Source organism: Helianthus annuus, chromosome 17, assembly GCF_002127325.2.
Source record: "Helianthus annuus cultivar XRQ/B chromosome 17, HanXRQr2.0-SUNRISE, whole genome shotgun sequence".
In the NCBI taxonomy this organism is placed as follows: Eukaryota; Viridiplantae; Streptophyta; class Magnoliopsida; order Asterales; family Asteraceae; genus Helianthus; species Helianthus annuus.
The window spans coordinates 170540317-170550126 of record NC_035449.2 but is presented as its reverse complement, the minus strand read 5'-3'; positions in this window follow the sequence as shown (position 1 = coordinate 170550126).

The window sequence follows — 9810 nt, the reverse complement described above, 5'->3', positions numbered from 1 at the left end:
CACTGGGGAAATGCACAAGAGTTAGCTTTTCAGCATCTAAAGGATAGACTTTGCAGTGCACCTATCCTTTCACTGCCAGAGGGCACAGAAGATTTTGTGGTTTACTGTGATGCATCAATTCAAGGTCTTGGTTGTGTATTGATGCAACGAGATAAAGTCATAGCTTACGCCTCGCGACAACTTAAAATTCACGAGAAGAACTACACTACGCATGATTTAGAGCTGGGAGCTGTTGTTTTCGCACTTAAACTATGGCGGCATTATCTATACGGAACCAAGTGCGCCATCTACACCGACCACAGAAGTTTAGAACACATATTCAAGCAGAAGGAACTGAATATGCGGCAGCGACGATGGGTCGAGCTGCTGAATGATTACGAGTGCTCTATCAGGTATCACCCGGGCAAGGCCAATGTTGTGGCGGACGCCCTGAGTCGAAAGGACACTACGCCTAAACGCGTAAGAGCTCTACAACTCACGATACATTCTAGTCTACCTTCGCAAATACGAGCTGCTCAGATAGAAGCACTGAAACCAGAGAACATTAGAGCCGAAGCCCTACGCGGGTCAAGGCAACGCTTAGAACAGAAGGAAGACGGTGCTTATTATGTAACAGGACGCATTTGGGTCCCGCACTATGGCGATTTACGAGAACTTGTGATGGATGAAGCGCACAAATCTCGCTACTCGGTACACCCTGGTTCGGACAAAATGTACCACGATATTAAAACTACGTATTGGTGGCCTAGCATGAAGGCCCACATAGCAACTTATGTCAGCAAGTGTTTGACTTGTGCGCGAGTCAAGACGGAATATCAGAAACCTTCAGGCCTACTTCAGCAACCAGAGATACCACAATGGAAATGGGAGCAAATTTCCATGGATTTCGTTACTGGCCTACCTAGATCACAACGCGGAAACGATACTATCTGGGTGATCGTGGATCGACTCACAAAATCCGCACACTTTTTGGCAATCAAGGAAACGGATAAGTTCTCCACTCTGGCGGAAATATACCTCAAGGAAGTTGTTTCGAGGCACGGGGTGCCCACTTCTATCATCTCTGATCGAGATGCACGTTTTACTTCGGAACTGTGGCAGGCAATGCACAAGTCTTTTGGCTCACGTCTTGATATGAGCACAGCGTATCACCCACAGACGGACGGGCAGTCCGAGCGAACTATTCAGACTTTAGAAGACATGCTTCGCGCTTGTGTAATCGACTTTGGCAACAGCTGGGAAAGGCATCTGCCACTCGTGGAATTTTCGTATAATAACAGCTACCACACCAGCATTAAAGCTGCTCCGTTTGAGGCATTGTACGGACGTAAATGCCGGTCACCCCTCTGTTGGGCAGAGGTGGGGGATAGTCAGATCACTGGTCCAGAACATGTGGTAGACACTACTGAGCGGATTGCTCAAATACGACAACGCATGGCGGCCGCTCGTGACCGTCAGAAGGCATACGCCGATAAGGGCAGGAAACCACTTGAGCTCCAGGTTGGGGAGCGGGTATTACTCAAAGTTTCACCCTGGAAGGGTGTGGTTCGTTTTGGTAAACGCGGCAAACTCAACCCACGATACGTTGGACCTTTTGAAATCCTTGAAAAAATAGGCAAGGTGGCCTACAGACTGAAATTACCAGCAGAACTCGGGGCAGTTCACAACGTTTTCCATGTGTCAAATCTGAAGAAGTGTCTGTCAGATGAGACGCACGTAGTTCCTCTGAAGGAACTTACGATCGACGAACAGTTGAAATTCGTCGAAGAACCTGTCGAGATCACGGACCGAGATGTTAAGGTCCTCAAGAGCACTAGAATACCTCTTGTTCGAGTTCGTTGGAACTCACGTCGCGGCCCAGAGTTTACCTGGGAGCGCGAAGATCGGATGAAACAAAAGTATCCCCAACTGTTTGAGAACAGTGCAAGCGCTACTGAGGCTGAAGCTACGGAATTTCGGGACGAAATTCCAGATCAACGGGGGGTGGATGTGACACCCCAGGAAAACCGGGAAAACCTTACAACTTGACTAGCTTCCTCAGTGAGTGCCGTCAAATTTCGGGACGAAATTTCTTTCAACTTGGGGATGATGTGACAACTCGAAACCTAGAACCTTCATTGTGTCTTGATGCGATATACTTGTACGTTATGTGATTAGTTGAATGATTAAACTTAATGATAACGTGAACCTTTTTATGTGATAAGTGCTTTGTTATGTGTGTATTGTATATATATGTGTACGTGTTTTATGTGAACCGAGAACCCGACACGAAACAACAAAGAACCCGACTCGAGACCACGAGGTCTCGAGTGGACTTGGGCCAAGAACCTTTGGCCGGTTGGGCCTTTGGGCCGTGAACCCCACTCGAAACCCACTAAGGGTGCACACACTTGGAACTTGGCTATAAATACACCACCCCTAGTTACTTGTTACCACTTTGTTGAACATTACAACACACACTCTCCTACTTCTCTCTCTCACCTAAACTCTAGAACACAAACACACTCCATCATTCTTGGATCTTTGGACTTGGATCGGCTCACACACACACCCGGTTGGAAGCTTTTCACACACCCTCGAAACCCATAACCGGTTAGTGTTCTTAATGCTTTGTTGAATGTTAGTGTGTTTATGTTATGTTTGTAAGATGAGATTATGTGACAATATGTTAAGATGAGTTATACATAATGTTTTGAAAAGAAATCGGTTCATGAATGTTTCTTGTTATGAGTTGAACTATACATAAATATTTGATAATGAAAATGGGTTCATTGTATGTTAAAAAGGGTGAATGATGATATTGGTTGCACTTGGATTAGATCCGAAAAGTTTGGGTGTTTATACTATGAAAATCGGCTAATGAATATGTTTGTCAAGTAGGATGCATGCTAGTAAAATTGTATCTTGATAGTTGTTCATGATTTTGGGTGAATAAGTGGTTAATATGTTATGAACTTGTTGAATATGTGAAGAACACTTTGAATGATAGTTAAGAATATGAAAACCCTTGTGATTTTGATCCATCTTTGACTAGTAACCTGATTAGGAAAACTGTTAGTGGAATTCTATTGGTTATTTCCGGATTTGGGCCTGATTATATTGTACTATTTGGCTGATACACCTGCATCAACACGTGAACTTGAAAACGACAGCTTACCGACTCGCAATCATCCGTTGCGACTCGGAACCACAGCGTGATGACTCGAGACCACGCGGTTGCGACTCGCAACCATATCAGGACAAGCCGAAACCACAGGTTACGAGTCCGGTTGCGACTCGAGACCTTAGCATGATGAACCGAGACTACGGTTGCGACACCGGTTGCGACTCGCAACCATCCATGATCAACACACAGCATGACTCGAGACCATGCTTGCGAGTCCGGTTGCGACTCGAGACCACACTTTTGGGCCTTAGTTAATGGGCCAGACTGATGGGCTTCTGTGTTAACTGCTTTTACGTGTTTGGGCCTAAGTAGTTGGGCTGAACTTGTGAACCGTATGTGCTTCTGTTGACTGTTAACTGTTACTGCTAAACGTGCTTGCCAAACGTGTTGAACATTTGTACACTACTTGGTTCGAATCTGATTATACGTGATATCCGTGTTAGGACGTTATTGACTACTTGCGACTGATTGACTTTCTGTGATTAACTGCCGAGCAAACCGAGGTGAGTTCACACCCTTACAAAGCATGGGATTCCCTGGGTTGGGAACGGGGTTAAGGAACGTGGTTCCTCGTCTACCTTGGGTAGGACGTCAGTGGTTCAGGAATGTAATTCCTCGTCCAGATGGACGGATAAACGTACTAGACTAAAACTCTATCACGAAGTCCCTCCTTTTTGTATCGACTAATCGCCGGGCCAATGGCGAGCGGGTCATTAGTTAGATAGCGCTATTTAGGTCTGACAAGCCTCACACCGTGCCGCAGAGGACGGGCGTGAACTAATGGATCTGGGGCACGTCAATGATGATAGACATTGATGTTTTCAGGGCACATAAACATGACTACAGTCAGCAATCGATACGGTAACGAGTCTAGTATACACATGGGGTAGCCCCCACGGCTGGAGAGCCAGATGATGCACATGGGGTAGCCCCCACGGCCGAAATGCCTGATAACTACATGGGGTAGCCCCCACGGCCGGAGTGCCGGAGTAACTGGGAACGAACTGGTCACGTTTTTAAAACTATGGGGTAACCCCCACGGCAGGATGCCAGATAAAGTAAACTGTTTTCGAAACAACTAAAACGAACGCCCACCCGTGAACTCACTCAACTAGTTGTTGACTCGTTACTACACGCTTTGCAGGACCATAGATACTCAGCTGGAGCTTGCATGGAGGAGGATCGTTGTGGGACACGGATTGCTACGTGTTATGTTAACTTGAAACTTTTGGACTTATGTTATAACTTTAAACCTATGCTTCCGCTTGCAACTTAAACTTTATTGTTTTGATACACCAATCGTATTAGTTAAACTTTTATAATCATTATATGCTTGTTCAGTATGATTGGTGGCTGGATCCTGGTCAGTCACGCCTCCAAGCGGTTGTACTCCGCAGGTGGGATTTTGGGGGTGTGACATAGGCAGCCTATAAATTAGACTGCTTAGCTTACGGACCGTAAAGGGTCAGGCTTACGGTCCGTAAGGGAGTCCCAAAACTTGCTATTAATAGCCGACCTTGGGACTTGCACAGGGGAGTTGAAACGACGTAAATTGTCTCTGTGTACGTCGAGATATCACTGTTATATCACAATAAACACACACACGATCACGAGGTGCTGCCGCAATCAGGGTAATAACTCGATCGCTATTACGATTCAACGTCCGATCGATTATAACTATCCAACGATTGTCCGAGTGCTGCTCAAATTGAGCATGTACTTTGTTATTCATTGTGATTTCAACTTGAATGTTTGAGTGCTGTTCGAATTCGGACTAGGCTCTGTCATTCGTTGTGAATCCATTGAATTGTTAAGTATCGCACTTGATAATAGTTGTGAGGGTTTAATCTCGTGAATTGACGTAACTGCTGAATTAGTTACTAATCCCGTTTGTGTGTGCATTGTTATTTAAATTAGGTTAAAAGGCTAATCAGTAAAGCTTATACTCTGCTCGTAAATTTGCAATGTGAGTCATTCCTCTTTTATAAACTCTTTTCTCACAGTTTGTGAGTCAACTGTTTTACAAAACTCCAAGTTATTTTCAAAGTTATAATTACAGGGATTAAGTCTATGTAATCACCAAATTACAGTCGGTATGTGGGGTTTTGTATACATTACTTATTTCCCATCACACTTGGACAAACGGGTGGCCAAGGGGTGATCTGACCACAGTCACAGACACCATTGGACAAATGGGCTAGCCAATGGATGGTCGAGTGACAAATACTGTGGGTAGTTGGTTTGATATCAGAATCATTGTAATTCCCCTTAATACTGTAGATTATAACAAATGTGTCGTTTTCAGTAAACTGAATGATTCACTCAGTATTTCCCCGCTGACAAAACCTTTTTCAAACATGTTTCAGGTGATCTGGTATGAGCAAAGAAAAGTGCCGTGGAGCACTCCCAGCTTAGAAAAGTGGCTCAATGTAAATAAATAAATGAACATGTTTTGAAAATAAAGATTTCCCTGAGAAATCACATTATTGTAAATTTCGGGAACTTATCCCTAAAGTTATGAAACGAGCAGTTTAAATTATTAAAAGATCCTGTTTTAAAAAGACTTCTGCTGTCGCCTAAATTAAATACCACGGGATTCCTGTCCCGCGGCTCCTGGAACGGGTCAAACCGGGTCGGGGGCCGTGACACATACGTTACCTATCAAATCACAATCAAACACCAACTATTTGAACGCTGACCATTTGCATGTGTTACTTGACTAAATGAATGCTGTTTATTATGTTTACACGTGGAATGCTATCTACCTGCCTTAGCAACATAGTACTATAGTTTGGACTCAGCACCCGTTCACACGGGGGTTGTTAAGGACAAATACTTGCATGGATTACGGTGGTAATCATGTATTGCGAACCGTCTCGGACGGTCAACCCGCAGTCGTTGGTATCGATGGTCCCATGTCGATAATTAGCATGCATCGTTTTCCTCTGTGTACGTGCCTGGTTATGCGTAAACTATTCGAACTCTATATGCTATTACTAAACTTGTGTGCTCACCTTTACATTTTATGTATTGACTTTATTTTAACGTATGTGACAGGTGTTTAAGGTGATAGCTTGCTAGGAAAGCGAGGCAATAATAAGGCTTTAGAGCCCATCTAGCAGTTGTAGGTCGTAGCCTACCTAGGGGTCTCTAGAAGCGAATAAACTATAGCCATGGAGCCGTTGGAGTTGTTCGATCAAGCATCTATGGCATTAATTGTCTGTAGATCTTGTCCGGATGAGTCTTAATGACTCTGGGCAGTACTCTTGAACATTTGGTATGTAATAAATTGAATCTGAGTTGTCGGAACAGTACTGTTTGTTTAGTTGTATTCTATGATAACCTGTTTATTTATTTGGGATACGGTATGGGACGTATCACTTAACTGAATTTGTAATAATAGTTATTGTGGAAACTTCTGGACAATCTGTTTCGCTCAGTGCCGCGCCCCGATGATTCCGCCATCGGTTGGGGTGTGACAGCACACCTCTTGCTTCGGCAGTACAAGATAAAGGAAAAGCTTCTTGAATATTTGGAATATCCTGTGGGGGCCCCAAAGTTGACCACGGCTCGTGCCTTGGGAACCGGGAGTTGCCGGTCATTGGCGTGCCTGGCCCCTAGCCAGTTTATAAATCGAGGCCATTTTCATCATTTTTCTTTGCTCATTTCCGCTCTTTTCCACTACACACTTCTCTTCTACCCCACTATCTCTAATCATTAGGAAAAACTCAAGAATCATTTGTGTAATCAAGATTTCTATGATTTATATAATATTTTCAAGTTTGATTATATCTTCTTCTATGGTCATTCTTGTCTAGATACTCGAGGATGCTCAGGGGAAACATACCCCCTTGGTGTTGAGGTAATTAAGTATGAATCTGACTGAAATAATAGTGTCGTCATCAACTTGGGTCATTAGAGTTTCCGTCTAATCCTTCAAAATCTACCATCAACCTTGCGACACCATTAACTTGAAGTATTCATGTTTTCTATGTCTAGGTTGATTCAAAGTATGTTGATGCTCTTAGTAAAGGTTAACGGTTTTGGATGCGACTTCGAGTTGGGTAAGATGTTACCTTTGTGCAGAGATTACACCAAAGTATAAAAGTAACTAACTAAGATGAATTAACAACACATCAACGAAATAAATATAGACAAGTAACATAAACTCCATAAACTATCTAATTAATTCATACTATATTCCGGCCTCGAGTGGCGTTTCTCTGCTAATTCAAAGTGGAAGGATCAAGTGTGTTAGGATTATGACCCAGATACTCCACAAGAATACGCATTAACACGCATGTTAACTCTTTTAAATAAATAAAGAAAACTGTTTTCATTTAAACACTACATTTACTCACCAATTTATGTTGACCCAAAAACTATTTTTACATATGATACAGGGGAACACGTCTAAAGAGTTGATGATGACACATAGGCATGATGCCTTAGAGAATAAATCAGATTTCGATTATGCTATGTTCCATTAGGATTAATTGAATGTTTATTTGGTATTTTTGACATATGTCTAATTTGAATATTAATAATATAACTTTTAATTACTTGTCATGAGTTATAAACAATCCTCATGCCCCGGTCGACATTATCCGCTACGAGTCGGGGTGTGACAAAAACAGTCAGAAATGTGAAAACCGTGAGAATGATTCTCAGACACAAGATCTTTTTGATTTGTGGCTGAGATTGATGCGGTGACATTTTTGTAAATACTAGGAACCTAGAACTATCAAGAGGGTAAAATGGGGAGATCCCGTAAGAATCCTCCAATAGGCCCACAACAATCCGTAATCATAACTTGAAACCCATACAATCAATTTCCACATGAAAAATCAAAACTTCAAAAGTTTTATAGACTGTCGCGGGGTGCGACAGCCTCACCTAAGTCTACCGCGGGACGCGAGACCCTAGTAAACTTCCCGGACACGCTTGCGACACATGGTGTGACACCTGTGTCACTTCAGCCATCAAACAAATACCAAACCAATGAAATATTGTATTTCATACTTGGGATTTGTATAAACATGTGTATCTGTTGCACATATCAATTCTTGTTCGATTTCGGGCCCTAAATCGCTTTCTGGAAGGTTATATGCGCACTAATGCGTAAATATAACCAGTTTAATGCAACAAACACTCCGGAATAGTGACATAGGCTTAACATACCTCAAATAACCTCCACATAACTTAGAAATAAGTTTTGGATGGTTTGGTATGCCGAAATCAAGTTTATTCGCTTACAGGGACTAAATTCGACAAACTGCGAAAGTATGTCAATTTGTACTATAACAGACATTTCGGAACTTTATCATAGGTTACACATACCCTAAATATCCTTTACATAGCTTAGAAATAGGCTTTGAGAGGTTCGGTATGCTAAAATAAACTTATTTGATCAATAGAGACTAAAAGCGTCAAAAGTGCATAAGTTTGCATTTTCGCGCATATCTTTCGTCCTGAATATATCCGAACATCCAAAAATTTATGTAATCATTAAAATATTTTATTTTAGTGATTGGCATAATAAAATTCCATTCGTCACGTAATTTGGATCGTTTTTGCGTTCATTACGATCTCCGTCGTAATTAACCGAACACCGCAACCGTACGACCAAACAAACCGACATCCGAGAAGTTTTTGAGCATATTTTAAGTTCCCTATACTTTAACTTTATTTTAGAGCCTTGAAATGGGGTTAACGGGGCTTAAAGGTACAAAAAAATCAAGTTTTACAAGTGCAGGGACCATTTTTGAAATTTCTGGCAGATACATTGAACCTGGTCCATTTTTGAGATATGATGGTTTGAACCCATGTTTTTAAAATACCATAGGCTGGTATTTAATGATTTATAAAATACTATGGGCCATTCTAGGGGTGCCCATGGTATTTGTGACAACTAGTAATTCGGACCTACTTTGTGTATCGTTACGTGCTTATGTGAACCTTGTGAATATATGAATGTTATGTTAATACGTGCCTTGTGTAATGTATGCATGTTTATAAACGGCCCAATCGCACAACACTTACTCGATTGCACAAACCCACTCGGTCCATATAGTTGGACTCGAGACCATGAGCCCAAGTGGGGGTTTCGGCCCACTTCCATTCCATACGTATACATGTTCACCCACACCTTTAGGGTTTTAGTTTCACAACTTTGCAATCAAGAACACACACACACCAAACACCCTCTCGACTCGGAATCAAGGGCTACCGAACCGAACACTCATCGAGCTTGTGAAGCTGAATCCTTCTCTTACTATCTCGGTCAGTATGATATCTATGATTTCGTGTTTCATATGTTTAGGTGATGTTATGGTTAATCGGAATTCATGATCTAGGATTTTGTTAACATGATTGGTTATGCTGATTGATTGATACATGTTTACTTGTCATGAAACCGGCACACATGTGCACTTTATTATGAATCGGATTGTTCAAGATGGTTGTTAACCGAGTGCTAGTTAAACCGGTTGTGATGTTATGATAAGGGGTTATGATTTAGGTTGCATGATGGTCTATGAATTTATTTATCACATGATCCGATCATATGTTCTGTACAAGATTGATAAATTGTTCTTTAATTGATGATGATTATGGTGTTAGGAATATGATTGAATGCTGAATAA